This window comes from Ranitomeya imitator, chromosome 2 (assembly GCF_032444005.1).
Source record: "Ranitomeya imitator isolate aRanImi1 chromosome 2, aRanImi1.pri, whole genome shotgun sequence".
Classification (NCBI taxonomy): domain Eukaryota; kingdom Metazoa; phylum Chordata; class Amphibia; order Anura; family Dendrobatidae; genus Ranitomeya; species Ranitomeya imitator.
The window spans coordinates 367,479,213-367,506,424 of record NC_091283.1 but is presented as its reverse complement, the minus strand read 5'-3'; the positions used below and the strand labels follow the sequence as shown (position 1 = coordinate 367,506,424).

The following is a 27,212-nucleotide window of genomic DNA, read 5'->3' as shown; positions in this document are numbered from 1 at the left end:
ATGTAGTCTGGCCTCAGCTTCCAAATCATTTTAGAAGAACTAGAACGAAGATTGTGCGAAAGGCCCTTTCGGCCAACCTGATTTTCTGACCTCTCAAATTCTCTTCTGGTTGATTGTGCAAAACTTTCCATAGAAACACTCCAAAATCATGTAGAAGGCCTTCCCAAAAGAATAGAAGCTGCAAAGGAAATGGGATGTCTTAACTGCTCTTTAGGTGTACTGTGTAGGTGTCCCAATACTTTTATCCATATTGGTTGTGTGTGTATATGTGTATATATATATATATATATATATATATATATATATATATATATTTGTATGTACAGTACAGACCAAAAGTTTGGACACACCTCATTTAAAGATTTTTCTGTATTTCATGACTATGAAAATTGTAAATTCACACTGAAGGCATCAAAACTATGAATTAACACATGAGGAATTATATACTTAACAAAAAAGTGTGAAACAACTGAACATATTTCTTATATTCTAGGATCTTCAAAGTAGCCACCTTTTGCTTTGATGACTGCTTTGCACACTCTTGGCATTCTCTTGATTAGCTTCAAGAGGTAGCTACCGGAAATGGTTTTCACTTCACAGGTGTGCCTGTCGGGTTTAATAAGTGGGAATACTTGCCTTATAAATGGGGTTGGGACCATCAGTTGTATTGTGCAGAAGTCTGGTGGATACACAGCTGATAGTCCTACTGAATAAACTGTTAGAATTTGTATTATGGCAAGAAAAAAGCAGCTAAGCAAAGAAAAACAAGTGGCCATCGTTACTTTAAGAAATGAAGGTCAGTCAGGCCGAAAAATTGGGAAAACTTTGAAAGTGTCCCCAAGTGCAGTTGCAAGGACCGCCCCAGGAAAGGAAGACCACGAGTCACCTCTGTGTCTGAGGTTAAGTTTATCCGAGTCACCAGCCTCAGAAATTGCAGGTTAACAGCAGCTCAAATTAGAGACCAGGTCAATGCCACACAGAGTTCTAGCAGCAGACACATCTCTACAACAACTGTTAAGAGGAGACTTTGTGCAGCAGGCCTTCATGGTAAAATAGCTGCTAGGAAACCACTGCTAAGGACAAGCAAAAATCAGAAGAGACTTATTTGGGTTAAAGAACACAAGGAATGGACATTAGACCAGTGGAAATCTGTGCTTTGGTCTGATGAGTCCAAATTTGAGATCTTTGGTTACAACCACCGTGTCTTTGTGCGATGCAAAAAAGGTGATCGGATGGACTCTACATGCCTGGTTCCCACCGTGAAGCATGGAGGAGGAGGGGTGATGGTGTGGGGGTGCTTTGCTGGTGACACTTTTGCGGATTTATTCAAAATTGAAGGCATACTGAACCAGCATGGCAACCACAGCATCTTGCAGCGGCATGCTATTCCATGCGGTTTACGTTTAGTTGGACCATCATTTATTTTTCAACAGGACAATGACCCCAAACACACCTCCAGGCTGTGTAAGGGCTATTTGACCAAGAAGGAGAGTGATGGGGTGCTACTCCAGATGACCCCAATCGTGATGGTTTGAGGCGAGCTGGACCGCAGAGTGAAGGCCAAAGGGCCAACAAGTCCTAAGCATCTCTGGGAACTCCTTCATTATTGTTGGAAGACCATTCTCGGTGCCTACCTCTTGAAGCTCATCAAGAGAATGCCAAGAGTGTGCAAAGCAGTCATCAAAGCAAAAGGTGGCTACTTTGAAGAACCTAGAATATAAGACATGTGTTCAGTTGTTTCACACTTTTTTGTAAGTATATAATTCCACGTGTTAATTCATAGTTTTGATGCCTTCAGTGTGAATTTACAATTTTCATAGGCATGAAAATACAGAAAAATCTTTAAATGAGAAGGTGTGTCCAAACTTTTGGTCTGTACTGTATGTATATATAAATGTACACACCATAGAGTGAAAAGAATTGCAACGTCTATCTTTGAGAGAAAGCACACGAAGTTTCATGATGTGTGTAAATGCAATTAGTCTGTACCTTGCTTTTTGGTTTAATGTTTATGCTACCTGTTTTCTAAGGGTGATATTGTAAAATTGGGATAAACTAAATAGTTATCCGTGTACACTGAAGTTTGTTTTCTTTTATGATGGTCTATTTCTGGGATACTTTCTCTCTGTTTTTTTATAAATAGCTGTATTTGACATAGGAGAATCAATTTGCAGAACTCCAGTTCATCATCCAGGTCAGTAATCTGTAACTGTCGAGTGGCCTGCGAATCGCCTTACCTTCTGGCATTCCCAGCTCCTTTTTTGATTAACCTTATTGGCGCAACATTGTGGCATGGTGCAAATACAAGAAGACATGAATGCCGGGAGTTAAGGAGATCCGTAGGTCTCCCATCACAGATAACTGGCATGGCAGAAGGACCAGGGTTTTGCAAATTGATTCTCCCATCTCTACTTTACCCCCAATGCTCTAGTTGTGTAGATTTGTTGAAGGTCTAATTTTGTGCTTTTCATTTTCTTTGTACTCTACTATGTATATACTTTATAAATCAAGTTCTAATACTATAGTCCCAAATTAATTTGTTCTTTTGTTAAAAACTTTAATACATTTATCATTAAAATCTCGCTTAGTCTTTAAATGTAGCCAAAGTTTCATGTTATTATTGCATTGATTCCACAGCCCGCATCATCTAAAAAAAAAAGTTTGATGATGTGAAAGATCCTTTGATGCTTTACTCCAGGCAATAGATGTACATTTAACATTTTTAGTTTAAGTAATATCTCTCTCCAATATAAGGGTATCTATATACACAGTGGGGGAAATAAGTATTTGATCCTTTGCAGATTTCGTAAGTTTGCCCACTGACAAAGACATGGACAGTCTATCATTTTAATGGTAGCCAAATTTTAATATTGGGAGATAGAATATCAAAAAGTAAATCCAGAAAATCACATTGTATAAATTTATTTACATTTTGCAGTGAGAAATAAGTATTTGATCGCTCTGGCAAACAAGACTTAATACTTGGTGGCAAAACCCTTGTTGGCAAGCACAGCAGTCAGACTTTTTTTTGTTTATGATGAGGTTTGCGCACATGTCAGGAGGAATTTTGGTCCACTCCTCTTTGCAGATCATCTCTAAATCATTAAAATTTTGAGCCTGTTGCTTGGCAACTCGGAGTTTAAATTTCCTCCATAAGTTTTCTATGGGATTAACGTCTGGAGACTGGCTAGACCACTCCATGACCTTAATGTGCATCTTTTTGAGCCACTCCTTTGTTGCCTTGGCTGTACGTTTTGGGTCATTGTCTTGCTGGAAGTCCCAACCACGACGCATTTTTAATGTCCTGGCGGAGGGAAGGAGGTTGTCACTCTGGATTTTACGGTACATGGCTCCATCCATTCTCCCATTTATGCGGTGAAGTAGTCCTGTACCCATAGCAGAGAAACACCCACAAAACATAATGTTTCCACCTCCATGCTTGACAGTGAGGATGGTGTTCTTTGGATCATAGGCAGCATTCTCTTCCTCCAAACACAGTGAATTGAGTTAATGCCAAAGTGCTTAATTTTTGTCTCATCTGACCACTGCACCTTCTCCCAATCACTCACAGAATTATCCAGGTGTTCATTGGCAACCTTCAGATGGGCCTGCACATGTGTCTTGAGCAGAGGGACAAGGTAACGAGTTGATTAGTAGCGTCTGACTGATCTCTAGGAGCCATAACTCTTAACCCCTCTGTGACCTTAGACGTACTATCCCGTCGAGGTGCCCTGGGCTTATCTGACCCTGGACGGGATAGTACGTCATAGCCGATCGGCCGCGCTCACGGGGGGAGCGCGGCCGATCGCGGCCGGGTGTCAGCTGCTTATCGCAGCTGACATCCGGCACTATGTGCCAGGAGCGGTCACGGACCGCCCCCGGCACATTAACCCCTGGCACACCGCGATCAAAGATGATCGCGATGTGCCGGCGGTGCAGGGAAGCTTCCCGCAGGGAGGGGGCTCCCTGCGGGCTTCCCTGAGCCCCCCGCAGCAACGCGATGTGATCGCGTTGCTGCGAGGGTCTCCTCACCTCCCTCCCTGCTCGAGCCCCGGATCCAAGATGGCCGCGGATCCGGGTCCTGCAGGGAGGGAGGTGGCTTCACAGAGCCTGCTCAGAGCAGGCACTGTGAAGCAGCCTGCACTCCTATCAGATCAGTGATCTGACAGAGTGCTGTGCAAACTGTCAGATCACTGATCTGTGATGTCCCCCCCTGGGACAAAGTAAAAAAGTAAAAAAAAAAATTTCCAAATATGTAAAAAAAATAAAAAAAAATATTCCAAAATAATGAAAAAAAAAAAAAATATTATTCCCATAAATACATTTCTTCATCTAAATAAAAAAAAAAAACCAATAAAAGTACACATATTTAGTATCGCCGCGTCCGTAACGACCCGACCTATAAAACTGTCCCACTAGTTAACCCCTTCAGTAAACACCGTAAGAAAAAAAAAAAAAAAAACGAGGCAAAAAACAACGCTTTATTATCATACCGCCGAACAAAAAGTGGAATAACACGCGATCAAAAGGACAGATATAAATAACCATGGTACCGCTGAAAGCGTCATATTGTCCCGCAAAAAACGAGCCGCCATACAGCATCATCAGCAAAAAAATAAAAAAGTTATAGTCCTGAGAATAAAGCGATGCAAAAATAATTATTTTTTCTGTAAAATAGTTTTTATCGTATAAAAGCACCAAACCATAAAAAAATGATATAAATGAGGTATCGCTGTAATCGTACTGACCCGAAGAATAAAACTGATTTATCAATTTTACCAAACGCGGAACGGTATAAACGCCTCCCCCAATAGAAATTCATGAATAGCTGGCTTTTGGTCATTCTTCCTCACAAAAATCGGAATAAAAAGCGATAAAAAAATGTCACGTGCCCAAAAATGTTTTCAATAAAAACGTCAACTCGTCCCGCAAAAAACAAGACCTCACATGACTCTGTGGACCAAAATATGGAAAAATTATAGCTCTCAAAATGTGGTATTGCAAAAAATATTTTTTGCAATAAAAAGGGTCTTTCAGTGTGTGACGGCTGCCAATCATAAAAATCCGCTAAAAAACTCGCTATAAAAGTAAATCAAACCCCCCTTCATCACCCCCTTAGTTAGGGAAAAATAAAAAAAAATGTATTTATTTCCATTTTCCCATTAGGGCTAGGGTTAGGGCTAGGGTTAGGGCTAGGGCTAGGGTTAGGGCTAGGGTTAGGGCTAGGGCTAGGGTTAGGGCTAGGGTTAGGGCTAGGGTTAGGGCTAGGGTTAGGGCTAGGGTTAGGGCTAGGGTTAGGGCTAGGGTTAGGGTTAGGGTTAGGGCTAGGGTTAGGGCTAGGGTTAGGGCTAGGGTTAGGGCTAGGATTAGGGCTAGGGTTAGGGTTAGGGTTGGGGCTACAGTTAGGGTTGGGGCTAAAGTTAGGGTTAGGGTTTAGATTACATTTACAGTTGGGAATAGGGTTGGGATTAGGGTTAGGGGTGTGTCAGGGTTAGAGGTGTGGTTAGGGTTACCGTTGGAATTAGGGTTAGGGGTGTGTTTAGATTAGGGTTTCAGTTATAATTGGGGGGTTTCCACTGTTTCGGCACATCAGGGGCTCTCCAAACACGACATGGCGTCCGATCTCAATTCCAGCCAATTCTGCGTTGAAAAAGTAAAACAGTGCTCCTTCCCTTCCGAGCTCTCCCATGCGCCCAAACGGTGGTTCCCCCCCACATATGGGGTATCAGCGTACTCAGGACAAATTGGACAACAACTTTTGGGGTCCAATTTCTCCTGTTACCCTAGGGAAAATACAAAACTGGGGGCTAAAAAATAATTTTTGTGGGAAAAAAATTTTGTTTTATTTTTATGGCTCTGCATTATAAACTTCTGTGAAGCCCTTGGTGGGTCAAAGTGCTCACCACACATCCAGATAAGTTCCTTAGGGGGTCTACTTTCCAAAATGGTGTCACTTGTGGGGGGTTTCAATGTTTAGGCACATCAGTGGCTCTCCAAACGCAACATGGCGTCCCATCTCAATTCCTGTCAATTTTGCATTGAAAAGTCAAACGGCGCTCCTTCCCTTCCGAGCTCTCCCATGCGCCCAAACAGTGGTTTACTGCCACATATGGGGTATCAGCGTACTCGGGACAAATTGGACAACAACTTTTGAGGTCCAATTTCTTCTCTTACCCTTGGAAAAATAAAAAATTGGGGGCAAAAATATAATTTTTGTGAAAAAATATGATTTTTTATTTTTACGGTTCTGCATTATAAACTTCTGTGAAGCACTTGGTGGGTCAAAGTGCTCACCACACCTCTAGATAAGTTCCTTAGGGGGTCTACTTTCCAAAATGGTGTCACTTGTGGGGGGTTTCAATGTTTAGGCACATCAGTGGCTCTCCAAACGCAACATGGCGTCCCATCTCAATTTCTGTCAATTTTGCATTGAAAAGTCAAACTGCGCTCCTTCCCTTCCGAGCTCTCCCATGCGCCCAAACAGTGGTTTACTGCCACATATGAGGTATCAGCGTACTCAGGACAAATTGGACAACAACTTTTGAGGTCCAATTTCTTCTCTTACCCTTGGAAAAATAAAAAATTGGGGGCAAAAATATAATTTTTGTGAAAAAATATGATTTTTTATTTTTACGGTTCTGCATTATAAACTTCTGTGAAGCACTTGGTGGGTCAAAGTGCTCACCACACATCCAGATAAGTTCCTTAGGGGGTCTACTTTCCAAAATGGTGTCACTTGTGGGGGGTTTCAATGTTTAGGCACATCAGTGGCTCTCCAAACGCAACATGGCGTCCCATCTCAATTCCTGTCAATTTTGCATTGAAAAGTCAAATAGCGCTCCTTCCCTTCCGAGCTCTCCCATGCGCCCAAACAGTGGTTTACTGCCACATATGGGGTATCAGCGTACTCAGGACAAATTGGACAACAACTTTTTGGGTCCAATTTCTCCTGTTACCCTTGGTAAAATAAAACAAATTGGAGCTGAAGTAAATTTTTTGTGTAAAAAAGTTAAATGTTCATTTTTATTTAAACATTCCAAAAATTCCTATTAAACACCTGAAGGGTTAATAAACTTCTTGAATGTGGTTTTGAGCACCTTGAGGGGTGCAGTTTTTAGAATGGTGTCACACTTGGGCATTTTCTATCATATAGACCCCTCAAAATGACTTCAAATGAGACGTGGTCCCTAAAAAAAAATGGTGTTGTAAAAATGAGAAATTGCTGGTCAACTTTTAACCCTTATAACTCCCTAACAAAAAAAAAAATTGGTTCCAAAATTATGCTGATGTAAAGGAGACATGTGGGAAATGTTACTTATTAAGTATTTTGTGTGACATATCTCTGTGATTTAATTGCATAAAAATTCAAAGTTTGAAAATTGCGAAATTTTCAAAATTTTCGCCAAATTTCCGTTTTTTTCACAAATAAACGCAGGTACTATCAAAGAAATTTTACCACTATCATGAAGTACAATATGTCACGAGAAAACAATGTCAGAATCACCAGGATCCGTTGAAGCGTTTCGGAGTTATAACCTCATAAAGGGACAGTGGTCAGAATTGTAAAAATTGGCCTGGTCATTAACGTGCAAACCACCCTTGGGGGTAAAGGGGTTAATGGTTTGTAGGGGATCAAATACTTATTTCTCACTGTAAAATCCAAATAAATTTATACAATGTGATTTTCTGGATTTTATCTTTGATATGCTATCTCTCAATGTTAAAATTAACCTTCTCTTAAAATTATAGACTGTTCATGTCTTTGTCAGTGGGCAAATTTACAAAATCAGCAAGGGATCAAATACTTTTTCCCCCCAATGTATATACAGTGGGTACGGAAAGTATTCAGACTCCTTTAAATTTTTCACTCTTTGTTCCATTGCAGCCATTTGGTAAATTTAACCCCTTCATGACCCAGCCTATTTTGACCTTAATGACCTGGCCGTTTTTTGCAATTCTGACCAGTGTCCCTTTATGAGGTAATAACTCAGCAATGCTTCAACGGATCCTAGCGGTTCTGAGATTGTTTTTTCGTGACATATTGGGCTTCATGTTAGTGGTAAATTTAGGTTAATAAATTCTGCGTGTATTTGTGATAAAAACAGAAATTTGGCGAAAATTTTGAAAATTTCGCAATTTTCACATTTTGAATTTTTATTCTGTTAAACCAGAGAGTTATGTGACACAAAATAGTTAATAAATAACATTTCCCACATATATACTTTACATCAGCACAATTTTGGAAACATAATTTTTTTTTGTTAGGAAGTTATAAGGGTTAAAATTTGACCAGCGATTTCTCATTTTTACAACGAAATTTACAAAACCATTTTTTTTAGGGACCACCTCACATTTGAAGTCAGTTTGAGGGGTCTATATGCCTGAAAATACCCAAAAGTGACACCATTCTAAAAACTGCACCCCTCAAGGTGCTCAAAACCACATTCAAGAAGTTTATTAACCCTTCAGGTGCTTCACAGCAGCAGAAGCAACATGGAAGGAAAAAATGAACATTTAACTTTTTAGTCACAAAAATGATCTTTTAGCAACAATTTTTTTATTTTCCCAATGGTAAAAGGAGAAACTGAACCACGAAAGTTGTCCAATTTGTCCTGAGTACGCTGATACCTCATATGTGGGGGTAAACCACTGTTTGGGCGCACGGCAGGGCTTGGAAGGGAAGGAGCGCCATTTGACTTTTTGAATGAAAAATTATCTCCATCGTTAGCGGACACCATGTCGCGTTTGGAGAGCCCCTGTGTGCCTAAACATTGGAGCTCCCCCACAAGTGACCCCATTTTGGAAACTGGACCCCCAAGGAACTTATCTAGATGCCTAGTGAGCACTTTAAACCCTGAGGTGCTTCACAAATTGATCCGTAAAAATGAAAAAGTACTTTTTTTTTCACAAAAAATTTATTTTTGCCTCAATTTTTTCATTTTCACATGGGCAATAGGATAAAATGTATCCTAAAATTTGTTGGGAAATTTCTCCCGAGTACGCCGATACCTCATATGTGGGGGTAAACCACTGTTTGGGCACACGGCAGGGCTCGGAAGGGAAGGCGCGCCATTTGACTTTTTTAATGGAAAATTAGCTCCAATTGTTAGCAGACACCATGTCGCGTTTGGAGAGCCCCTGTGTGCCTAAACATTGGAGCTCCCCCACAAGTGACCCCATTTTGGAAACTATACCCCCCAAGGAACTTATCTAGATGCATATTGAGCACTTTAAACCCCCAAGTGCTTCACAGAAGTTTATAACGCAGAGCCATGAAAATACAAAAAAATTTTTCTTTCCTCAAAAATGATGTTTTAGCCTGGAATTTCCTATTTTGCCAAGGGTAATAGATGAATTTGGACCCCAAATGTTGTTGTCCAGTTTGTCCTGAGTACGCTGATACCCCATATGTGGGGCTAAACCACTGTTTGGGCGCACGGCAGGGATCGGAAGGGAAGGCACGCCATTTGGCTTTTTAAATGGAAAATTAGCTCCAATCATTAGCGGACACCATGTCACGTTTGGAGAGCCCCTGTGTGCCTAAACATTGGAGATCCCCCACAAATGACCCCATTTTGGAAACTAGACCCCCAAAGGAACTAATTTAGATGTGTGGTGAGCACTTTGAACCCCCAACTGCTTCACAGAAGTTTATAACGCAGAGCCATGAAAATAAAAAAAAAATTCTTTCCTCAAAAATAATTTTTTAGCCCAGAATTTTTTATTTTTCCAAGGGTTACAGGAGAAATTGGACCCCAAAAGTTGTTGTCCAGTTTCTCCTGAGTACGCTGATACCCCATATGTGGGGGTAAACCACTGTTTGGGCACACGTTGGGGTTCAGAAGGGAAGTAGTGACTTTTGAAATGCAGACTTTGATGGAATGGTCTGCGGGCGTCACATTGCGTTTGCAGAGCCCCTGGTGTGCCTAAACAGTAGAAACCCCCCACAAGTGACCCCATTTTGGAAACTAGACCCCCCAAGGAACTTATCTAGATATGTAGTGAGCACTTTGAACTCCCAAGTGCTTCACAGACGTTTACAACGCAGAGCCGTGAAAATAAAAAATCATTTTTCTTTCCTCAAAAATGATGTTTTAGCAAGTGTGTCCTGAGTGTGCTGGTACCCCATATGTGGGGGTAAACCACTGTTTGGGCACACGTCGGGGATCGGAAGTGAGGGAGCACCATTTGACTTTTTGAATACAAGATTGGCTGGAATCAATGGTGGCGCCATGTTGCGTTTGGAGACCCCTGATGTGCCTAAACAGTGAAACCTATGGGAAACAAAAATCGCTGTATACATGCTGCAGAAAAACTGCACGGAAACACAGCGGTTTACATTCCGCAGCATGTCACTTCTTTCTGCGGATTCCGCAGCGGTTTTACAACTGCTCCAACAGAAAATCGCAGTTGTAAAACTGCAGTGGAATGCGCAGAAAAACCGCGGTAAATCCGCCATAAATCCGCAGCGCTTTAGCACTGCGGATTTATCAAATTTGCTGCGGAAAAATCCGCAGAGGACCAGAATACGTGTGCACATACCCTAACCCTGGTTCTAACCCCAACCTTAGTGGAAAAAAAAATTTCTTTATCTTATAATTGTCCCTACCTATAGGGGTGACAAAGGGGGGGGGTCATTTACTTTTTTTTTTTCATTTTGATCACTGTGATAGGTTTTATCACAGTGATCAAAATGCACATTGGAACGAATCTGCCTACTGGCAGATTCGGCGGGCGCACTACGTATGCGCCCGCCATTTTGGAAGATGGCGGCGCCCATGGAGAAGACGGACGGACCCCGGGAGGCTCGGTAAGTATGATGGGGTGGAGGAGAGCACGGGGGGGGGGGGGGGTTGATCGGAGCATGGGGGGGTGGATTGGAGCACGGGGGGGTGGATCGGAGCATGGGGGGGTGGATTGGAGCACGGGGGGTGGATTGGAGCATGGGGGGGTGGATCGAAGTGTAGGGGGGTTGGATTGGAGCGGACAAGAGCACGGGGGGAGCGGACAGGAGGACGGAGGGAATCGGAGCAGTGTACAGGACTGATCGGAGGACTGGGGGGGGGGATCAGTGGCGGTAGGGGGGCAGACCAGTGTTTCCAGCCATGGCCGATGATATTGCAACATCGGCCATGGCTGGAATGTAATATTTCACCAGTTTTAATAGGTGAAATATTACAAATCGCTCTGATTGGCAGTTTCACTTTCAACAGCCAATCAGAGCGATCGTAGCCACGGGGGGGTGAAGCCACCCCCCCCCCCCCCCCGGGCTGTACTACCACTCCCCCTGTCCCTGCAGATCGGGTGAAATTGGAGTTAACCCTTTCACCAGATCTGCAGGGACGTGATCCCTCCATGACGCCACATAGGCATCACAGGTCGGATTGGCACCGACTTTCATGACGCCTATGTGGCCTCATGGGTCGGGAAGGGGTTAAAAACGTTCATTTTTTTCTCATTAATGTACACTCTGCACACCATCTTGACTGAAAAAAAACCCAGAAATGTAGACATTTTTGCATATTTAATGCGGGAATTAAGTAGTGTGGCCTATGGGGTGTTGATTGCGTATTTGCACTTACGTTCCAAGGACTGGGGTATAGACAACTGAACGCTGCGCTGGGACAAGGACATGGATGTGCTTGCTGATGATGCTAGTTGAGTGTGTGCAACGACAGGTGCAGGGCTGAAGACATTTTCGCATGCACCATGGACAGGGGATTGGCTTGCACGCACAACAGCGGAAGAAGCAGTGGTGTCACTGCAGACACTGTTATTGCACCCTGTGGTTCAGCCCACAAAGTCGGGTGCTTTGCTGCCATGTGCCTGATCATGCTGATGGTGGTCAGGGTGGTAGTTTTGCTACCCCTGATGATACTGGCCTGGCAGGTGGTGCAAATAGCCTTTTTGGGGTTATCGGCAGAGTCTTTAAAAAACAACCAGACTTGAGAAGACCTTACAGTTGGACTGGCACCTTCTGTCATGTTCGTGTTACGGGGAACAGTTGCCCAACTTCTGTCTGCAGCCACCACACTGCTTTTTCCTGCCTGTTGGGTGCTACGCCTCCCTCCCCCTGTATGCTGCTGTCCTCGCTCTGCATGTCCTCCTTCCAGCTTGGGTCAGTTACTATATCATCCACCACCTCGTCTTCAACTTCTGCACCCTGCTCCTCCTCCTGACTTTCTGGCAATTGTCTCTCATCATCGTCCACCTCTTGAGAGACTTTCCCACCGTCACCTTCATGTGACCGTGGCTGCTCAAATATTTGGGAATCACTACATGCGATCTCCTCTGGCTCCGCTTCAAGTGGACCGGACGAGAGGCCCCAATCTATAAATGGAAAAGTGAACAGCTCTTCGGAGAGTCCAAGTGTGGGATCAGTTGTCTCCGGGCACTCGGCATGGTGGGAGGAAGGAGGATCAGGGTGATGAATATGCGGTCCAGACTCACGGCTACTGAGACTTGACTGGGTGGAAGATAGGGTGGTGGTGGTAGCAAAGTGACTGGAAGCATTATCCGTTATCCAACCAACAACCTTTTGACACTGCTCTGGATTCAATAATGATGTGCTGCGGACCCCTAGTAATTGGGACAGGAAGGTCGGATGAGAATATGTGGGTGTTTGTTGTGGCACAATTTCAGCTTGCCCATGGCCACAGCCTCGGCCTCTGCATGCACCATCACCATCACGTCCAGTTCCCTGTCCCTTGCCACGCACCTTGCCCATTTTAAATGGTGGGCAATTTTTTTCACATTCACTACAAATGGCTGAATTTGGAGCAAACTTATATGTGATTCGTGTGACGGACAAACCACAGTTTGAAATAGCTGGCCTGTAGGTAACTATTTTTACCATCAAACTGGTGTCAATAACTTTGCTAGCACACTGCAACAAAAATTAAATGGAGGGCACAAATGCCAGAATTTTGAGCGCAGTTATATGTGATCCATGTGACTGGCAAACCACAGTTTCAAATAGCTGGCCTGTAGGTAACTATTTTTACCAGCAAACTGATGTCAATAACTTCACTAAGACACTGGAACAAAATTTAAACGGAGGCCAGAAATGGCTGAATTTTGAGTGCAATTTTTATCTCTGATCCGTGTGACGGACAAACCACAGTTGTAAATAGCTGGCCTGTAAAAAAAAATTATTCCTGGCCCCTGATACCTGGGGCTATGTCTAGAAATATCTTTAATAGCAGCAGCATCAGACTGAACTGGAATGGACCCTCTTGCTATATGCACTGCAGTCTGCCACATACACTGCCTGCCTAGCACTGATATCTATGTAGCTTTATTAGTCCTCAGAAGGACTGTTAGTTGAGATGATTTGTGTATCATATATGGTATACCCACACTAAGAAAGAACCAAGCAAATCTCTCCCTAGCTCAGCAGCAACTCTCCCTACTCTGCCTGATTACGGAGCAGACTGTGATGAGCATGGCGGCGCCAGGTCTGATATAGACCTGATGATGCTGTGCGGCCAGCCAATCACTGTAATGCCACAACGAACATGGCTGCGGCATTACAGTGTGTGGCAGATAATCCCTGCATGTTCATTGGATTTCTAAAGAGCACCAAAATGCAGGGCAGGGACCTGAGCTCCCGCTGAGCAACCCCGGAAATACTCGGCAAGCTCCAAGCATCTCGAGCAGTGAGATGCTCGGACGAGTACCGAGTAGCGGTGAGCATGCTCGCTCATCACCAGTCCTTAACAAAAGTTCATCTCAATATTTTGTTATATATTCTTTGTTGGCAATGACAGGTCAAATGTTTTCTGTTAGTCTTCACAAGGTTGGCACACACTGTTGGTGGTATGTTTGCCCATTCCTCCATGCAGATCTGCTCTAGAGCAGTGATGTTTGGGCCTGTTGCTGAGCAACACGGACTTTCAACTGTCTTCAAAGGTTTTCTATGGGGTTGAGATCTGGAGACTGACTAGGCCACTCCAGGACCTTCATATGCTTCACACGAAGCCACTCCTTCGTTGCCCTGGCGGTGTGCTTGGGATCATCATGCTGAAAGACCCATCCAGGTTTCATCTTCAATGGCCTTGCTGATGGAAGGAGGTTTGCACTCAAAATTTCATGATACTTGGCCCCATTTATTCTTTCATGTACATGGATCAGTCTTCCTGGTCCCTTTGCAGAGAAACAGCCCCAAAGCATGATGTTGCCACCCCCATGCTTCACAGTAGGTATGGTGTTCTTTGGATGCAACTCAGCATTCTGTCTCCCCCAAACACAACGAGTTTTGTTTCTACCAAACAGTTCTACTTTGATTTCTTCAGATCATATGACATTCTCCCAATACTCTTCTGGCCAATCCAAATGCTTTTAACGGTGCGGCATCTGCACAAAATTGCAACTCGTTGAGTTCGGCGCAGGTCATCGCACCATCAAAACGATGCATGCGGAGGCATTCGCATACAGCGGCATGGCCAGCATACCCAATGTTAAAAATAGGGTGCGCACGCTGCATGCTGCCGTAGGCGGAGCTGAATGAAGAGGCGCGGCAGTGGTTGGGGCTTCACGGAGGAAGTCCGCAGCCCGGCTAAACGCTAGTGTGAAACTAGCCTAAAAGACACCTGTCCACAACCTCAAACAGTCACACTCCAAATTCCACTATGGTGAAGACCAAAGAGCTGTCAAAAGGACACCAGAAACAAAATTATTGCCCTGCACCAGGCTGGGAAGACTGAATCTGCAATAGGCAAGCAGCTTGTGTTAAAAAATCAACTGTGGGAGCAATAATAAAAAAAATGAAAGACATACAAGACCACTGATAATCTCCTTCGATCTGGGGCTCCACTCAAGATGAAGGCGGAGTTGAATGAAGAGGCGCAGCAGTGGACGGAGCTTCACGGAGGAAGTCCGCATCCCTCCGCAGCCTGGCTAAACGCTAGTGTGAAACTAGCCTTATACTGATAACAAGTTCAAACCTGGTGCCATTACTACAGGTAATGAGTGGAGGACAGAGGAGCTTCTTAAAGAAGTTACAGGTCTGTGAGAGCCAAAAATCCTGCATGTTTTTACGTGACCAAATACTTATTTTCCACCATAATTTGCAATATAAATCTTGCCAAATCAGACAAGGTGATTTTCTGGATTTGTTTTCTCATTTTGACTCTCATAGTTGTGGTCTACCTACGATGGCAATTACAGTCCTCTCATCTTTTTAAAGGGAATCTGTCACCACAAAAATCGTATATGAGCTAAGGCCACTGGCATCACGGGCTTATCTACAGCATTCTGTAATGCTGTAGATAAGCCCCCGATGTAACCTCAAAGGTAAGAAAAACAGGTTATATTATACTCACCCAGGGGCGATCATGCTGCAGTCCGGTCCGATGGGCGTCGCAGTCCAGGTCCGGCACCTCCCATCTTCATACGATGACGTCCTCTTCTTGTTTTCCTGCTCCGGCGCAGGCATAGTGTCTGCCCTGTTGAGGGCAGAGTAAAGTACTGCAGTGTGCAGGCGACAGGAAAGGTCAGAGAGGCCCGACGCCTGCTAACTGCAGTACTTTGCCCTGCCCTCAACAGGGCAGACAAAGTACGCCTTCACCAAAGCCGCAGCAGGAAGACAAGAAGAGGACGTCATCGTATGAAGATAGGAGGCGCCGGACAGTGACACCCATCGGACCCGAAACGAACCAGGACCGCCCCTGGGTGAGTATAATATAACCTGTTTTTCTTACCTTTCAGGTTACATCGGCGGCTTATCTACAGCATTACAGAGTGCTGTAGATAAGCCCCTGATGCCGGTGGCCTTAGCTCATATACGATTTTTGGGGTGACAGATTCCCTTTAAGTGGGAGAACTTGCACAATTGGTAGCTGACTGACTACTTTTTTTCCCCGTTGTAACCACATAAGTGACAATGGTCAGAATTGTAAAAATTGGCCTGGTCATTAGCGTGTAAACCACCTTTGTGGGTAAAGGGATTAAAAAGAACTGCTGCTCATATTGCAAAAAAACAAGGCTGCTAAAACTATGAATGAAGAAAAAAAATGTAGAGGCCCCAACTGTCCTAGATATAATGAACAGTTGCGGATTTGGGACGACACTCTGCAGTCTCAGGCGAATATCGCTTGCAGCCACTGCCCTTCTGACATTTTATACTACCAGGGTAGATTGAAATAATTAAGCGACTAAGGGGTGTGAGCAGAACATTTGCACGCTGCACAATTTGTCTCCCTTTTGCTTATAGAAAAGTTGAAAGGTATCGACATCACCCCATCCCTAACAGCAATAGGGCAGAATGATGTATGCGCTCCACATCCTCAGAGGATTTATTCATTGGAGGGAAACAAGATCTCTAGTGCCTAATCTTCGTGCACACACTTCACTCAGTACACGTCGTACCCACGCGGCTGAGTTCCGTAAACGTTGTACACACACGTCTCGGCTCCGTACATGTAGTACCCACACGGCTCCTCTCCATACACATCGTACTCACACTGCTCCTCTACTTACACCTCATGCACACACAGCTACGCTCTTATTCTTACACCTCATACACGCATGGCTCCTCTCTGTACACCTCGTACACACACGGCTCCGCTCCGTACACACACTGCTCTGCTCCGTACACCTTGTACACAGATGGCTCCTATCCTTACACCTCATACACACACGGCTCCTCTCAGTACAAGCACGGCTTATATCTATACACACGGCTCATCTCCTTACACCTCACACACACACGGTTTATCTCTGTATACAGACGGCTCATCTCCTTACACCTCACACACACGGTTTCTCTCTGTACAAACGGCTTCTCTCCTTACACCTCACACATTGTTTCTCTTTACACCTCACACACACGGTTTCTCTCTGCACACACACGGCTTCTCTCCTTATACCTCACACACACGGTTTATCTCTGTACACAGACGGCTCAACGCCTTACACCTCAAACACACGGTTTCTCTCATTATACCTCATACACACACTGCTCCTCTCCGTACACATGACACATGGCTCCTCTCCGTACACACACGGCTCCTAGCCTTACACACATGGCTCATCTCCTTACACCTCACACACACACGGTTTATCTCTGTACACAGACGGCTCATCTCCTTACACCTCAAACACACGGTTTCTCTCTGTACAAACGGCTTCTCTCCTTACACCTCACACATTGCTTCTCTTTACACCTCACACACACGGTTTCTCTCCTTACACCTCACACATGGTTTATCTGTGTACACACATGGCTCCTCTCCGTACACACACGGCTCCTATCCATACACACATGGCTCATCTCCTTACACACACACGGTTTATTTCTGTACACAGACGGCTCATCTCCTTACACCTCAAACACACAGTTTCTCTCTGTACACACATGGCTCATCTCCTTACACCTCACACATGGTTTATCTCTGTACACGCATGGCTTCTCTCCTTATACCTCACACACACGGTTTACCTCTGTACATAGACGGCTCAACTCCTTACACCTCAAACACGGTTTCTCTCTGTACACACATGGCTCATCTCCTTATACCTCATACACACACTGCTCCTCTCCGTACACACATGGCTCCTATCCATACACACATGGCTCATCTCCTTACACCTCACACACACGGTTTATCTCTGTACACAGACGGCTTCTCTCCTTACACCTCATGCACACATGACTCCTCTCTGTACACACACAGCTCTTCTTACACCTCATACAAGACTCCTCTCTGTCACACATGGCTCCTCTCTTTACACCTCGTACACACACAGGGCTCTGTTACACGTACACCTTATATAGTGTCATGGTATGTCTTGACGCCTCCCCTCCATGTGACTGATCACATGACTGTGACATCATCACAGGTCCTGTGTGCACAGAACAGCCATATATGTGGTGTGTGGCTCTGCAGGTGGAGGTAGGTGCTGGAGATTCCCCATTACTGGGCGGGGGCAGGGGGCAGTAACCTCTTCTGTACCCAGCTTATCTTTGGAGTTTTTCCATCTTCTCCCATATAGCTGTATTACAGCTTGGTTAAGGTTCCGGTGGCCCTCATCCTTTTGTCCCCTTGGATTTGGCTTTCTCTGTATATATGGTTACTAAACCCTAGCAGACCCTAACATACAGATTTTATATGAATCAAGTATTGTATTCAGTAAATGGGGAGAAAACAGTAAATATGAAGATGTTAATTTATCTTTAGGATAAGTTCATACAGCGGAATATTCTCACAGATTCCCAAATGTTCAGTACACAGCACAGATAAAATCCGCATTCCATAGCATTTAATGATCTATTTTGCCAATAATGTTTCATAGTTTTAAGGTTGAAGGTAGATTTACGTCCATCGAGTTCAACCTGTAGCCTGACATGTTGATCGAGAGGAAGGCAAAAACCCCACGGGGCAGAGACACTAATAAAACCATAATAGGGGGAAAATTCCTTCCCATCTCCACATACAGCAATCAGACTAGTTCCAGGATCAACGTCCCATCACCGGATCTAGGGCCCATAACCAATAATGTTATATATTTATCAAGACAGGTGTCCAAGCCCTCATTGTACTATTGTAGGGAAACAACCATTACAACATCATGTTACAGCAGAAAATCCATAGTCTCTGTGCTCTAACAGTAAATAATCCATAGTCTATATGCTCAAACCGTAAAGAATCTATAGTCTATATGCTCTAACCGCAAATAATCCATAGTCTATGTGGTCTAACCGCAAAGAATCCATAGCCTATCTGCTCTAACCGCAAATAATCCATAGTCTATGTGCTCTAATAATAAATAATCCATAGCCTCTCTGCTCTTACAGTAAAGAAGTACTGTGATTATGATTAAACCTTCTTCCCTCTAGATGGATGCCTCCTTGTCCTCGTCGCAGATCTGGGTATAAAAACATCATTAAAATCTTTGTATTGTTCCCTCATATATCTGTACATTATAATAAGATCACCCCTAAGTCTTCGTTTTTCCAATCTGAATAACATAACTTTTCCTCACATTGTAGTCCACCCATTCCCCTATAGGGGTATTTCCATCTCAAAGATCCTTTCCCAATATGTACAAATGAGCCAGCAGTACAAGCCTCATCTACCTTATATTGGGCTTGTCTATAATGCAAGTCTCTAGTGATGAGCGAGTGTACTCATTGCTCGGGTTTTCCTGAGCACGCTCGGGTGTTCTCCGAGTATTTGTTAGTGTTCGGAGATTAAGTTTTCATCGCAGCAGCTGAATGATTTACAGCTATTAATGAAACTTACTGCACAAAGATTTTCATTCTCGATCATCATTTCATTGCTGAGGTTTTTGCCTAAATGAAGTTAAGACAGCGGTGCTTTCCATGAGCACATACACTTCAGGAGCAGTAGTATCGGTCTCTTGCCCAGAATATAACAAAAGTGACCCCCAACCCCTATATGTGTTGTCCTGTTTGGCCTATTGGTTAATATTAGGTCTAGCAGTTCCTCCCCTCTTGTTGGGTCCTGAACCAGTTATGAAAGGGAATTCCATTTCATTATTGTCAAAAACCTGTTTGCGTTGATGGACCTGCAAGTTTCTGGTCCCCAATTCATATCCAGGGAGTTTAAGTCCCCCATAATAATGAATTCTCCCTGCTTCACTGCCTCATTTGTTTGCTTTATGAGGATATTTTCTGCCACGTCCATTTTATTTGGAGACTAATAACTAATCTCTATCATTATTCTATTATTTTTTCTCTCTCCTCATCTCCACCCACAGGGACTCTACATTTTCATTAGCCTCACATATACAGTGGGGAAAATAAGTATTTGACGCACTGTCAATTTTGATATTGTCAATTCAGGACAATAGATCAGCAGCTTGGTGAGAAGGCAATCTTTCTTTATTTTATTTTTAGATTCTGTCTCTCACAGTTGAAGTGTATCTACAATAAAAATTACAGACGTCTCCATTCTTTGTAGGTGGGAAAACTTGCAAAATCGTCAGTGTATCAAATACTTATTTTCCCCACTGTATTATCATGTAGGATGAGCTTTAGGGACAATTTTACAAATAAATAAACCTCTCCCCCCTCTACTTTATATGGTAATTTCTGAACAGACTATAGCCCTGTTACATAACTACCCAGTCATAGCTCTTGTCCAGCCATAAACCTCTCCCCCCCTCTAATTTATATGGTCATTTCTGAACAGACTATAGCCCTGTTACATAACTACCCAGTCAGCTCTTGTCCAGCCATGTCTAAGTAATTTCCACAGTATCAAAAATTTTTCTCCAACAATATTAGATCTGATTCATTAATCATGCACTTAATGTATCTCTCTGTTCACCCTTAGGGTACCGTCACAGTGCCATTTTGATCGCTACGACGGTACGATTTGTGACGTTCCAGCGATATCCATACGATATCGCTGTGTCTGACACGCAGCAGCGATCAGGGATCCTGCTGAGAATCATACGTCGTAGCAGATCGTTTGGAACTTTCTTTCGTCGCTGGATCTCCCGCTGTCATCGCTAGATCGGTGTGCTTAGTAACCCGATGTTTACCCTGGTTACCCGGGGACCTCGGCATCGTTGGTCGCTGGAGAGCTGTCTGTGTGACAGCTCTCCAGCGACCACACTACGACTTACCAACGATCACGGCCAGGTCGTATCGCTGGTCGTGATCGTAGGTAAATCGTATAGTGTGACGGTACCCTTAAGGTACCGTCACACATAACGATATTGTTAACGATATCGTTGCTTTTTGTGACGTAGCAACGATATCGTTAATGAAATCGTTATGTGTGACAGCGACCAACGATCAGGCCCCTGCTGGGAGATCGTTGGTCGTTGAATAAAGTCCAGAACTTTATTTCGTCGCTGGACTCCCTGGAGACATCGCTGGATCGGCGTGTGTGACACCGATCCAGCGATGTCTTCACTGGTAACCAGGGTAAACATCGGGTAACTAAGCGCAGGGCCGCGCTTAGTAACCCGATGTTTACCCTGGTTACCATGCTAAAAGTAAAAAAAAACAAACACTACATACTTACCTACCGCTGTCTGTCCTCCAGCGCTGTGCTCTGCACTCCTCCTGTACTGTCTGTGAGCCGGAAAGCAGAGCGGTGACGTCACCGCTCTGCTTTCCGGCTCCCAGACAGTACAAGAGGAGAGCAGAGAAGCAGAGCGCAGCGCTGGAGGACAGACAGCTGTAGGTAAGTATGTAGTGTTTGTTTTTTTTACTTTTAGCATGGTAACCAGGGTAAACATCGGGTTACTAAGCGCGGCCCTGCGCTTAGTTACCCGATGTTTACCCTGGTTACCGGCATCGTTGGTCGCTGGAGAGCGGTCTGTGTGACAGCTCTCCAGCGACCAAACAGCGACGCTGCAGCGATCCGGATCGTTGTCGGTATCGCTGCAGCGTCGCTAAATGTGAAGGGGCCTTTAGTGTACTTACTATCCTAATCTCAATCTCTCTCTACTATCTACAATATCTTCCACTCCTATATAGAATTGTCCTCCCCAAGTCTGTAGTTTAAACATTCCTCCAACCTTCTAACCATTCTTTCCTCCAGCACGGCGGCCCTCTGCCCATTAACTTTCAGCCCATCTCTAGCGTAGAGCCCGTAGCCAACTGAGAATTTGGCCCAGTTTTCCATAAACCACAAACTCTCCTTCCAACACAAATTTCTGAGCCACTTATTCACCTTCCTAATCTCTCGCCACCTCTCTGGTGTGGCATGTGGTACAGGCAGTATTTCAGATAATACTACCTTCAAGGTCCTTGCCTTAAACTTTCAGACTAATTCCCTGCAATGATTTTTAAGGACCTTTCGTCTACCTCTTAGTTTGTCATTGGTGCCAACCTGCACCATGACCGCTAGGTCCTCACCAACTCATCCTAATAATCTGTCAACCCAATCTGCTATGGTTTGAACTCAAGCGCCAGGAAGACAACACCACGTTCGGTCGGTGATCCATCTTTGTGTCAGATTGCACTATTTGTTCCCTTAGTAATGGAATCTCCTACTTCCAGCGCCTGTCTGGCCTGCCCTACGCTCCTATTTCCCTCTTAATATAGACACTACCTCAACTTTTGAATGACATATCTTGCTGTAGCAGTGCTACTCTGTATTGACACTTGCTGGGGTGCCAGATTAGGATTAGCCTCCGTGACACTCTTCCTTCAACCATGCCTTCTAAAGGTACCTTCACACATAACGATATCGTTAACGATATCGTTGCTTTTTGTGACGTAGCAACGTTGTGACGTAGCAACGATATCGTTAAGGATATCGTTCTGTGTGACAGCGACCAACGATCAGGCCCCTACTGGGAGATCGTTGGTCGCTGAACAAAGTCCAGAACTTTATTTCGTCGCTGGATCTCCCGTGGACATCGCTGGATCGGCGTGTGTGACACTGATCCAGCGATGTCTTCACTGGTAACCAGGGTAAACATCGGGTAACTAAGCGCAGGGCCGCACTTAGTAACCCGATGTTTACCCTGGTTACCAGCGTAAAAGTAAAAAAAAACAAACACTACATACTTACCTACCGCTGTCTGTCCCCGGCGCTGTGCTCTGCACTCCTCCTGTACTGGCTGTGAGCGTCGGTCAGCCGGAAAGCAGAGCGGTGACGTCACCGCTCTGCTTTCCGGCCGCTGTGCTCACAGCCAGTACAGGAGGAGTGCAGAGAAGCTGAGCGCCGGGGACAGAAAGCGGTAGGTAAGTATGTAGTGTTTTTTTTTTTTTACTTTTACGCTGGTAACCAGGGTAAACATCGGGTTACTAAGCGCGGCCCTGCGCTTAGTTACCCGATGTTTACCCTGGTTACCCGGGGACTTCGGGATCGTTGGTCGCTGGAGAGCTGTCTGTGTGACAGCTCTCCAGCGACCAAACAGCGACGCTGCAGCGATCCGGATCGTTGTCGGTATCGCTGCAGCGTCGCTTAATGTGAAGGGGCCTTAACTGTTATCCAGCTAGCTGCCTCACTGTCCTGCAACTCCATGCTACCATCCTCTCACACATTTACCCTAGTCAGTGTCTTTTCAGTGAGCAGCATACAATATTCCTTTCCATGTTGTTTATGGATCTCAGTGTTGCCAGCTGCTCATTTAGATCCATTATCAGGGCTTCCAAATGTGAAACACATCTTACAAAGGTCGGACACAAACAGAAGAGGACCCCTGTGCAAGAACAGTATATGGACCCTTTGCAGACTAGTAAAGGGTTTGTGACAGAAGTTTAATGCAGCTTTGGAGGTGGAAGTGACTCCCTTACCTCCTAGGCCCCTGTGTGGCAGGGTTGCACCAATGGTATGTCCACCTCTGCGTCTTGCACAGCAGAATGCACCCTCAAACAGCTCATCAAGAGTTGCATACATGCAACCAAATGAACACTGGATGGTATTGTTAAAAGTGGAGCACCATCTAATTGAGATGGCACAAATGGATGATTATGAACTGTAAACAGTAAATTTGTACAAGTCTCTCCTTTGTAATCTCCCAGAATCCTAAGTCAATGAAGTCACACCTAAGCCAAACCACACTTAGAACAAATCACTCGCAAGCTCCTTTGCTCGCTATTTCAGACACTTTAAATATAGTTTTAAACTATAGCATTTTATGGTACATACAGTACTATGCAAAAATTGAAGGCACATTTGAAAAAAATGCCGCAAAGAAGGAATGCTTTCAATAATTGTTATTAGTCTATTTTATCATTTAACAAAATGCAGAGTAAACAAAAGAGAAATCTAAATCGCATCAATAGTTGATGTGACCACCATTTCCTTAAAAACAGGAGCAAAATATGAATTCTTCCAAGTATACGTACTCAAAATTTTTGAAGGAACTCTGCAAGGAGGTTGTTCCAAACATCTTGGAGAACTAACTACAGATCTTCTGTGGATGTCGGCTTGTCAGATCTTTCTGTCTCTCTATGTAATCCCAGATAGATTAGATGACGTTGAGATCAGGGCTCTGAAGAGACCATATCATCACTTCCAGTACTTCTTGTTTCTTTAGTATGCTCAAAATACTGATTCATTATTCTGGTTGTATTTTTAGTGTCATTAGCCTACTGCAGAATAAATTTGGAGTCTGTCAGACACCTCCCTGATAGTGTATAGATTACAGTCACCAACTGCTTAGCTTTTGAGCCTCTGCAGTTGGTATGATGTAATAAGGTCTCAAGTTACAAATTGCCTCAGTTTCATTATTTTGAGTATGCAAATTGCCTCTTCTGAGAAAAAGAGGACTTAATTAGTTTGAGTGACAGTTTTGGAATAGATAAGAGGTTTTCCAACCATTGATAAATGATCACTAGGAGCTAATTAATCACTACAGCAAGAATCCAATATCTTCTTACTACACAACCAAAGGAGTGATGGCTTCACAGGTGAAAGGGCTGACGGCAATAGATAAGTGCTGTTCTTAGCTCTCTCCACCAGTTCCCCAGAATCGAGCCACCAGTACAGATGAGAGAATCCAACATCAACATGTTTTCCTTTAGCATCTCCAGTAATTGTAATATTACACAGGATCCTTTATACTTTTACATCTTCTTCCCATTCAGATCCCTACAATTTTGGATCATCACATTGGAGTTCTTCTATATTAGAGACTTTTCCTGATTGACACATCAAGGATGGATATGGACAAGGACAAGATGGCCGAGAGGATATTACACCTCACCCTAGAGATCCTCTTCCGGCTTACTGGAGAGGTGAGAGATTATGATGATGTCACATTACATCATTCTTATCTATGGGAATAACAGATGGACAGATCTGGAGAGGTGAGGACTCTGAAAATGTCTGTAGTGAGATTTATTAATGTGTCTCTCCATAACCAGGATTACACAGTAGTGAAGAAGACTTCAAGTGAGCACTGTCAGGCCCCTGTATCTGAGGGATGGGGAAGAACCCTTAGCCAAATCACTGGGCCTAAACCTCACCCCTTGATACATGAGGACATCAATGACCAGAAGATCCTAGAACTCACCTACAAGATGATAGAGCTGCTGACTGGAGAGGTGACACAGCTGGGAATGCTGGGACATTATACAGTAACGCTGTGAAGGGATCAGGGGATGACGATATCGTTGTATGTGTCAGGTTCCTATAAGGTGTCAAGATGTCACCGTCTATTTGTCCATGGAGGAGTGGGAGTATTTAGAAGCACACAAAGATCTGTACAAGGATGCCATGATGGAGGTTCCCCAGCCCCTCACATCACCAGGTAATAGGACTGAATACACTCGGCCTATAATTATCTGTTTGTAAAAAATTAATTCAGTCTCTGTATGTGTTTCCTCCAGTTCTATCCAGTAAGAGGACAACACCAGAGAGATGTCCCTGTCCTCTTCTTCCACAGGACTGTAAACAAGAAGATCTCGATGTTCCTCAAGACCATCAGGTAGATGGAGAGAAGGTGTCATGAGATCTCCTCTATGATGTGTAGATGGCGGTGAAGGTCTTGTGCTCAGTCTTGTTTTGTCCACCAGTATTATGTTTTATACTTGTGTAATAAGAATGGTGGAGATGGCAGGATTAGAGCTGATCATAGATGTGACTTTTACAATATTTGTTCCAGGATGAAGATCTGACCCATATTAATACTATAGAGACATTTGTAATTGGTGATGAGTGGTGTAAAGAGGAGATTCCTACATATGACTACCCAGGTGAGTAGTAACCACTGGATGTGGCTGCTTTATTGGCGCAGCAGTCCGGTCATGTCAAAATCAAATGGTGACCATTTTGCCTCTGGATCACTGTATGCTTCTTGATACTTTGAACATTGGAAAACCTTTTGTTAGACTGAGACTTGTTTCAGTCAGAGCTTACAACTAGGAGAATCCATCCTACCCCTAGAATTAGAAGGTGCTTACCCTTACCTCTTCAAATCTCTAAAACCAAATGACAGGGTATGTAGAAAGTAATGATAATTTAAAAAATAATTTGAAAAAAAACATCATTATGGGCCACAAAGAGAAAGCGTAAGGTAATGATGCTGTTGCCTTTCTAGAATCTTGGAATCTTTTTAGTTTAATATACCTTTTCCTTTCTATAGAAAACCTTAACAGACAGATCTGTCCAAATAAAACAGTAACTTAGTGTTTTGCGCAGACTAAGAAGCTGAAGAGATTTAGATTCCGCAACTAAAACACAAAAATCTATAAACTTCAATTTATGTTTTTGTATTTCTTTATGACTTAAATATGCATTTTTGTCCATCTGATTTGGTTCCATATAAGCAAAAAGTAATTATTTTTTAGGTTGTCCTTATTCATCGACTATTTTTTATTCTATCTGGTGACAGAACAAAGATGTCCTGTATGGAATATTTTTTATTTACAGAAAAATCTTTTATATTTGTGCTTGAGATGGACATGGATGGTTAATATAAATATGAGGTGGATTTTCAAGCATACCAAGCCCCAGAAGAAGCTGCAGTGGTGAAACTTGACATTGGCTTTACTAGATGCTTTTTGTGCTTTTTTTTTGATCTTTGGAACTACAATAGCATATCTTGCAGTAGGAAGCTCGGTATTGTTGGACTTTGTGGCCTAAGCTCTCTATATTCTTTTTAGGACGATAAGAAGGCAAAGTTGAATACTTTTATAACTGGCTGCCGCTGGCACCTAAAACAGCTGATCGGTGGGGGGTCCTGTATGTCACACCCCCACCGATCAGACATTGATAACCTATCCTCTATTTACCATATTTCTGCTTTATGTCAGTAGCAAGCATTTTTCAAACATCATGTCTAGAGTTGAGCGACCTTGACCTTTGTAGAGTCGAGCCGGGTTTCGCGAAACCCGACTATCTCAAAAGTCGGGTCGAGTGAAATCGGCCGATTATGACGTAAAGTCGGGATCGACCGAAACACGAAACCCAATGCAAGTCAATGGGGCAGCATAGTCGGCAGTGAGTGGGGGCCAGGAAAACACCTAGAGTGCCCATTTTAATGTCAAAACCATCCATTCTTCTTAATGAAGCTTGTCAAGCGTAATTTACCTTATAATAATTGGAAGGCATTTGAAATTGGGGGTCATTTGGCTAAAGTTGTGGTGGGTAGGGCTGGATCAAGTAATTAGTGGGCCCAGGAAATCTGGACCACGTCACGGCAGTGGAGCAGGGAGAGGTAAGTATTTCAACTTTGCAAGTGCTGTGAACCTGAGCAAGCAGGGGGGGCCCACTCGTTGGCATTGGCACTGGCACAGGGCCCCTCAAAGTACAGCGGTGTGTTTGCACGGCGGG

The 27,212-nt window shown here is 43.9% G+C and overlaps 1 pseudogene; it reads left to right on the top strand.

Annotated features, from left to right (window-relative positions):
• LOC138663928 (zinc finger protein 665-like) overlaps positions 1-27,212 on the top strand; it is a 256,803-nt pseudogene that overhangs the window by 149,079 nt on the left and 80,512 nt on the right.